General features: G+C 40.5%; 1 pseudogene across 1 annotated transcript; it reads left to right on the forward strand.

Annotated features, from left to right (window-relative positions):
- The first annotated feature begins 5,116 nt into the window (after positions 1-5,116).
- LOC104653738 lies at positions 5,117-5,658 on the forward strand (annotated as a pseudogene). Its single transcript, XR_746721.2, has one exon. The product of XR_746721.2 is annotated as a fatty acid-binding protein 5 pseudogene (transcript).
- The last annotated feature ends 3,470 nt before the right edge of the window (positions 5,659-9,128 follow it).

Here is a 9,128-nt window from a genome sequence, read left to right on the forward strand (position 1 = left end):
ATATTTAATCTGCACTACAGACCGAATGGATCTAACAGATATTTACAGAACATTTGATTCAACATCTGCAGAACACACATTGTTTTCCTTAGCACATGGATCATTCTCAAGGATAGATCATATGTTAAGTCAAAAACAAGTCTTAAAATATTCAAAAAGGCTGAGCACAGTGACTCATGCCTGTAATTCCAGCACTTTGTGAGGCCAAGGTGGGTGGATTACCTGAGGTCAGGAGTTCAAGACCAGCCTGGCCAACATGGTGAAACCCTGTCTCTACTAAAAATACAAAAAAAATTAGCTGGGCATGGTGCTGAGTGCCTGTAATATCAGCTACTTGGGAGGTTGAGGCAGGAAAATCGCTTGAACCTGGGAGGCAGAGGTTGCAGTGAGCTGAGGTTGTGTCATTGCACTCCAGCCTGGGCAACAAGAGCAAAATTCTGTCTCAAAAATAAAAAGAAAGAAAAGCCCAGGACCCAATGGTTTCACTGATGCATTCTATCAAACATTTAAAGAACGCCAATATTACTCAAACTATTCCAAAAACTAGAGGAGAGACTACTCCTAAACTAATTCTATGAGGCCCATATTACCCTAATACCAAAACTAAAGACACATCAAAAAAAGAAAACTACAGGACAATATCTTTGAAAAGTACTGATGCAAAAATCCTCAACAAAATGCTAGCAAACCAAATTCAACAATACATCAGAAAGAATATTCATCATGACCAAGTGGCATTTATCCTTGGAATGCAAGAGTGGTTCAACATAAATCAATCAATGTGATACATCATGCCAACAAAATGAAGGATAAAAACCATATGATCATTTCAGTTGATGCTGAAAAGGCATTTGACAAAATTCAACATCCGTTTATGATAAAAACCCTCAAAAAACTGGGGATAGAAGGAACATACCTCGGCTGGGTGCGGTGGCTCATGCCTATAATCCCAGCACTTTGGGAGGCTGAGGTGGGTGGAGCCAGGTGGGTGGAGTCAGGAGTTCAAGACCAGCCTGACCAACATGGAGAAACCCCATCTCTACTGAAACTACAAAACTAGCTAGGCATGGTGGTGCACACCTGTAATCCCAGCTACTTGGGAAGCTGAGCTAGGAGAATTGCTAAAACCCAGGAGGTGGAGGTTGCAGTGAGCCAAGATCGCACCACTGCATGCCAGCCTGGGCAACAAGAGCTAAACTCCATCTCAAAAAAAAAAAAAAAAAAAAAAAAAAAAAAAAAAAAAAAAAAAAAAGAAGGAACATACCTAAACATAATTAAAGTCATATATGACTGACTCACAGTTAGAATCATACTGAATGGGGAAAAACTTAAAGTCTCTCTTCTAAGATCTAGAATATAACAAGGATGCCCAATGTCACCACTGTTAGGCAACATAGTACTGGAAGTCCTAGCTAGAGAAATCTGACAAGAGAAGGATATAAAGGGCATTCGAATTGGAAAGAAAGAAGTTAAATTATCCTTGTTTGCTGATGATATGATCTCATATTTGGAAAAACCTAAAGACTCCACAAGAAAACTATTAGAACTGATAAACAAATTCAGTAAAGTTGCAAGATACAAAATCAACATACAAAAATCAGTAGCATTTGTATATGCCAACAGCGAACAATACAAAAAAAAGAAATTTAAAAAGTGATCCCATTTAAAATAGCTACACATAAAATTAAATATATAGGAATTAAGATAACCAAAGAAGTGAAAGATCTCTATAATGAAAACTATGAAACACTGATGAAGAAAATTGAAGAGGACACCAAAAAAATAGAAAAACATTTCATGTTCATGGATTGGAATAATTAATATTAAAATGTCTATACTACTCAAAGCAATCTATGGATTCAATGCAATCCCTATCAAGATAACAATGGCTTTCTTCACAGAAATAGAAAAAACAATCCTAATATTTAAATGAAACCACAAAAGACCCAGAATAGCCAAAGCTATCCTAAGCAAAAAGAACAAAACTGGAGGAATCACATTACCTGACTTCAAATTACACAACAGAGCTGTAGTAACTAAACAGCATGGCACTGGCATAAAAACAGACACACAGATCAATGGAACAGAATAGAGAACCCAGAAACAAATCCCCACACCTACAATGAAAACTCCCCATCTGACAAGGGATTAATAATCAGAATATTTAAGGGTCTCAAATAACTCTATAGGAAAAAGTTAATAATCTAATCAAAAGGTGGGCAAAAGATTTAAATAGACATTTCTCAAAAGAAGACATACAAATGACAAACAGGTATATAAAAAGGTGCTCAACATCACTGATCAGAGAAATGCATATCAAAACTACAATGAGATATTATCTCACCCTGGGTTAAAATGACTTACATCCAAAAGACAGGTAAAACTAATGCTGGCAAGGATGTAGAGAAAAGGGAATCCCTGTACACATTGTTGGGGATGTAAACTAGTACAACTGCCATGGAGAATAGTTTGGAGGTTTCTCAAAAAACTAAAAATTGAGCTACCATATGATCCAGCTGCTGAGTATATAAACAAAAGAAAGAAAAACAGTATATCAAACAGAAACCTGCACTCCTATGTTTGTTGCAGCACTGTTTACAACAGCTAAGATTTGGAAGCAATCTAAATGTCCATCAACAGATGAATGTATAAAGAAAATGTGGTATATATACACAACGGAGTACTATTTAGCCATGAAAAAGAATGAGAGTCATTTGCAACAACATAGATGGAACTGAAGATCATTATGTTAAATGAAATAAGCCATGCACAGAAAGACAAACATTGCATATCCTCACTTATTTATGGGATCTGAAAATCAAAACAAATGAACTCATGGACATAGAGAGTAGAATGATCGTTACCAGAGGCTGGGAAGGGTAGCAGGTGGTTGGGGAGGATGGTGGGGATGGTTAACGGGTACAAAAAAAGTAGTTAAAGGGAATGAATAAGACCTGCTATTTGATAGCACAATAGAGTAACTATAGTCAATAATAATATAACCGTATAATGGTTGGGTCTGGTGGCTCACACCTGTAATCTGGCACCTTAATAGGCCGAGGCAGGTGGATCACTTGAGGTCAGGAGTTTGAGAGCAGCCTGGCCAATATGGTGAAACCTCATCTTTACTAAAAATACAAAAATTAGCCAGGTGTGGTGGTGGGTGCCTGTAATCCCAGCTACTCAGGAGGCTGAGGCAGGAGAGTTGCTTGAACCCAGGAGGCAGAGGTTGCAGTGAGCCAAGATCGTGCCGCTGCCGCTGCCCTCCAGTCTGGACAGCAGAGAAAAATTCTGTCTCAAAAAAAAAGAAAGAAAGAAAGAAAAGAAACAAAAGGAAAACAAACAAACAAAAAAACCCTCCATATGTTAAAATAACTTAATGTAATTGCATTGCTTTTAACTCAAAGAATAAATGTTTGAGGGAATGGATACCCTATTCTTCACAATGTGCTTATTTCACATTGCATGCCTGTATTAAAACCTTTCATATACCCTATAAATATATACAACTACTATGTACCCACAAAAAAATTTAAATAATTTAAAAATTAAAAAATTAAATTAAAATGCCTTAGTTGGACATCAGCGTTTTGTTTTGTTTTGTTTTGTTTTTAACTGTCATTGGGCATTAATTTTCAATTGTTTCTTTGATGGCACTAGATAATATTTGATGACCAAACTTCTATCATTTAGGAATTGTTGACAGGGATGTTTGGCAATAACTCCTTTAGATAATTTCCTTATTCCTGAGGAACTCCAGGGACTACCATATTATAAGTTGCTTTCTTTCCATGAAGGGGGCAAATGGCTCTGTTATTTGGTTGGTGCTATACTTGTACAGTAAATAAGTTTTAAAACGGAGATATTAACAAAGAAAATCCTGGGCATTCTCAAGACAGGTTCATTTCAGAAAACATGTGCTTGGCTTCTCTGATTTGTTGGTGGTATGCTACATGCTAGGGGCATTTTAAAGAAATGACTGACAATGCAGAGGGGGAGTGGTCACACATGGCTAAAGAAGTGGTCTCAGAGAAAAAGACATTACAGTTTGTAAGAATAGGGTAAGGGAGGAAGAGAGTCATTTAAAACTAGACTTCAGGGAATTCTCTAATAAAAATAAATAACACAGCACTTTTTTCTGATTATTGTTCATTGTTGAAACATCAAAATTTAAAATATAAGGAAAAACTTTAAATCACCGACAATGTCACCATCTGTGGTAAACACCTTGGTGGGTTTCCAGTCTTCCTCTAGTCTTTCTTCCAGGCATACGTATATGGATGTTAAAATTTGGCTGATGTCTGTCAATGAAAAAAGTTGAACTCTGTAACATGTTTTGAAGAGATTTATTCTGGACAAAATATGAGTGACCATGGTCCATGACACAGCCCTCAGGAGGTCCCAAGAACATGTGCCCAAGGTGATGCAGCTTTATAACCCTCCTGGGTTATACATTTTAGGGAGGCATGAGACATCAATCAAATACATTTAAGAAATACATTGGTTTGGTCTAGAAAAGCTGTAAATTTAAACATTTTCTGGTTGACAATTGGTTGAGTTTGTCTGAAGACCTGGGATCAATAGAGAAGAATGTCTGGGTTGCAATAAGAGGTGGTAAAGACCAAAGTTTTACTATACAGATGAAGCTTTTAGCTAGCAGGCTTCAGAGAGAATAGGTTGTAAAATGTTTCTTATCAGTCTTAAACTCTGTGTTGACATTAATGCCAAAGCGGTATAATGAGGCATGTCAAACCCCCACTTCCCTTCATGACCCGAACCAGTCTTTCAGGTTAAATTTTAAGAGCCCTGGCTGAGGAGGACATCCATTTAGATTATTGGGGGGCCTAGAACTTTATTTTTTGTTTATATGCCTCAAGATAATGGATGCTGTATTCCAAAGGAAAATCAGAGAACACAATCCAAGATTTGCAAAAGGAGCCAGTAGGAACCCAGAGCCCACCTCTTGCTGATGAAGCAGGAGCTGAGAAAAGGTTAGCTATTAGAAGAGGATTTTCCAGGAAGGTCATAAGTCCATCTGCCCCTGGGGACCCACACACCTCTTTCCTCCAGTGCTCAGGGGAATCTCTTTTTAATCTCTAAGAAAATATTTTGACAGCACGCTGCCATGCCGACGGCGACCCCGTTCTGCACGTCAGCCCGCCTGCGCCCACCATGGCCCCAGTTCAGCAGCTGGAAGGAAGATGGCGCCTGGTGGATAGCAAAGGCTTTGATGAATACATGAAGGAGCTAGGAGTGGGAATAGCTTTGCGAAAAATGGGCACAATGGCCAAGCCAGACTGTATAATCACTTGTGATGGCAAAAACCTCACCATAAAAACAGAGAGCACTTTGAAAACAACACAGTTTTCTTGTACTCTGGGAGAGAAATTTGAAGAAACCACAGCTGATGGCAGAAAAACTCAGACTGTCTGCAACTTTACAGATGGTGCATTGGTTCAGCATCAGGAGTGGGATGGGAAGGAAAGCACAATAACAAGAAAATTGAAAGATGGGAAATTAGTGGTGGACTGTGTCATGAACAATGTCACCTGTACTCGGATCTATGAAAAAGTAGAATAAAAATTCCATCATCACTTTGGACAGGAATTAACTGAGAGAATGACCAAGCTCAGTTCAATGAGCAAATCTCCATACTGTTTCTTTTTTTTTTTTTTCCATTTTTTCCATGTGTTCAATTATCTTTATCACAAACATTTTACATGTAGCTATTTCAAAGTGTGTTGGATTAATTAGGATCATCCCTTGGTTAATAAAGAAATGTGTTTGTGCTAAAAAAAAAAAAAAAAAAGAAGAAAATATTTAACTCAGGGCGAGGGAAGTATTTTCTTCAAGAGCGATTCCCACAGTTTCCCTGAAGGCATCGAACATAATTGTCTCAATGGTTTAGACTTTTGAAAACAAAAGCTAGAAAATGAAGTGGTTTTCTGGCAATTTTTTCTTTCTTTCTTTCTTTCTGTTGTTTTTTGTTTGTTTGTTTGTTTTTTTGAGATAAGGTCTTGTTCTGTCACCCAGAGTGGAGTGCAGTGATGCAATCATGGCTCACTGCAAACTTGACCTCCTGGGTTCAATCAATCCTACCACCTCAGCCTCCCAAGTAATGGGAACTACAGACACATGCCACCACCCCTGCTAATTTTTGTATTTTTTGTAAGTGGAAGTTTCACCATGTTGGTCAGGCTGAACTTTTGCTTTCTACCCCATCACAGACCTTCACTTTGAAAAGAGCCTGTTCTCTTCTTAATGGGGGTGAAGAAAATTAAAAACTGCAAGTAGAAACAAAGCAATACCTTAAAAATTCATGCTGCAGCACTTTTTAAACCAAATTTGGGCCAATAACATTCTGTTGTTTAAAGTTAATACTAAATAGTAGATGTTTGGATGAACGGAGGCAAGATGGTGCACTTCCAGGTTCTTCATCCCCCAACTTTTCCCGCGCGCAAAAATGCAGCCGGCGACCCGGGAAAGTGCAGACCAACTAGGCATGCACCAGGTGATGTCAATCTGAAGAGACCAAGATTTACCTGGTCGCACCTGCGGAACGCCCCCCGACATGCCCGTGCCCCGCCTATTGCCCTCCCACTCCTAGAAAAGCGGCTCTGGAGGAACGCCACGCACGGACTTCCCAGCTTCCCCACTGCGGTCGGGACTGTTGGAACTCCGACAGAGAGCTGCACGGGTGACTCTGTTGGCCTCATTTGCCAGAGGCCAACAGACCTCTCCCTACCCACCTTCTTCCCCTGAAGCTAGGTGACCAAAATAAACTTGCAGTTTTGCTCCTACACTTGCCTAGTCGCTGGTTCTTTTGTGCCCGCTCTGGTGGTCTTAGAAAAACAAATCAGTAGACACTTTCCATTGTGAAAGGAAAAAGAAATCTTGAAACCCCAAACTCACTGTGCCAAAAGGAAAAGTTAAGATTGGGAACTGAATTGCACAAAACTGCCTCCCATTTTGTTCCTAAATAGAGAGCTATAAAGATAGGTCCTCTGGAGGGCCTGGAAATTCCTTGTGGACCCCAAGATCTTTACCCTAAAACAGAGTTTTGCTGAATTTCACCCCAACTATCTAAATCAATGACCTCTCTTCATAAGGGACAAAGACAGGAGGGGGAGTCATCCCTCCACCCACCTGAGACAAATGCATACTTGATTGCTTCTTCTACTCTAAGTTTACTTTATCTTCTGTAAAAATGCAGATTCACAGAGCTATAGAAGAATGCACAGTTGACTGTTCCTCTATCCTCTCTTTTAGCATGTAAAATGTGATTCAATAAATGCTGATCAAAGCCTCAAAAGAATGCAACTGCTTGCCTCTTTTATCTATCCTCCAGCCCCTGCCTTTTTTTCTTTCTTCTTTCACCTACTGCCCACTCTTTCCTCTTTAAAAATGGAAGTCCACAAACCCTCTTTGGAAAAAAGCAGAGATCACAGATGTTCTTGTGATTTTCTCTTCTTTTGTTATGCATGCTCTCAACCTTGGCAAAATAAACCTCTAACGTAGTTGAGACTCACCTCATTTTCTTCAGTTCTACACCATCATGTAGCAGGGCGAGCCACAGACAAAACTCCTCAGACACCGAGTTAAAGAAGGAAGAGGACTGGGTGCGGTGGCTCATGCCTGTAATCACAGCACTTTGGGAGGCCAGGGCAGGAGGATCACAAAGTCAGGAGATTGAGACCATCCTGGCTAACACAGTGAAACCCTGTCTCTACTAAAAATACAAAAAAGTTAGTCAGGTGTGGTGGTGGGAACCTGTAGTCCCAGCTGCTGGGGAGGCTGAGGCAGCAGAATGGTGTGAACCCGGGAGGCGGAGCTTGCAGCAAGCTGAGATTGTGCCACTATACTCCAGCCTGGGCGACAGAGCGAGACTCCATCTCAAAAAAAAGAAGGAAGGCCGGGCACGGTGGCTCAAGCCTGTAATCCTAGCACTTTGGGAGGCCGAGACGGGCGGATCGCGAGGTCAGGAGATCGAGACCATCCTGGCTAACACGGTGAAACCCCATCTCTACTAAAAACTACAAAAAACTAGCCGGGCGAGGTGGCGGCGCCTGTAGTCCCAGCTACCTGGGAGGCTGAGGCAGGAGAATGGTGTGAACCCGGGAGGCGGAGCTTGCAGTGAGCTGAGATCCGGCCACTGCACTCCAGCCTGGGTGACAGAGCGAGACTCTGTCTCAAAAAAAAAAAAAAAAAAAAAAAAGAAGGAAGAGGTTTATTCGGTCAGGAGCATCAGCAAGACTCCTGTCTCAAGAACCAAGCTCCCCAAGTGAGCAATTCCTGTCCCTTTTAAGGGCTCACAACTCTAAAGGGGTCCGTGTGAGAGGGTCATGATTGATTGAGCAAGCGGGGTTACGTGACTGGGGTCTGCATGCACCGGTAATCAGAATGAAACAGAACAGGACAGGGATTTTTACAATGCCTTTCCATACAATATCTGGAATCTATAGATAACATAACCAGTTAGGTCAGGGGTCGATCTTTAACTACCAGACTTAGGTCAGACAGGCCCAGGCCTGGTTTCGGGTCAGGTTCCTAGGCTCTGGGCTACCTGCCTTTAGTTATGCTTCTCTTTCTTTTTCTGAGTATAAAACAATATGAGAGTGTCTGTCTCTCTTCTCTCATTTCCCCACTTTGAGACTCTCACTTTTTATTAGTGGGTGTTCTCACTAATTTTCACTACTTATGTCTTCCTGTGCAATAAATTGATAATGATTCATATAGTACACTTGTGCTGATACATAACATGAAGTGACGTTGAGAGACTGGGCTGTATGCTTGGCTAATTGCAAAAACAAATTTCTTGTTTTTCCTGGAATTTCTGGTACTGGCACATGCAGTTCATCATAGAAGATATGAAATACTGGCTCAGGAGAGCGTTTATAAACTTTTCCTCAGACCACAATATTTACTTGAAGATCCAGTCTAGTTCTATCAATTTCTAGGGTTACACGTTCCCCCTTTTTCTAGCAAGGATTAAGGGAGTTGATTATTACTAGTTCTAAGGGATTACACTAACCACTGGTACAGGAAGGGCCACTTTTCCCTTGCTGAAGGTGGACAGGATTTTTTCATGTTTTTATCCAAGTAGCCTAAATGACACAGATCAGTATCCA

This window comes from Rhinopithecus roxellana, chromosome 3 (assembly GCF_007565055.1).
Source record: "Rhinopithecus roxellana isolate Shanxi Qingling chromosome 3, ASM756505v1, whole genome shotgun sequence".
Classification (NCBI taxonomy): Eukaryota; Metazoa; Chordata; class Mammalia; order Primates; family Cercopithecidae; genus Rhinopithecus; species Rhinopithecus roxellana.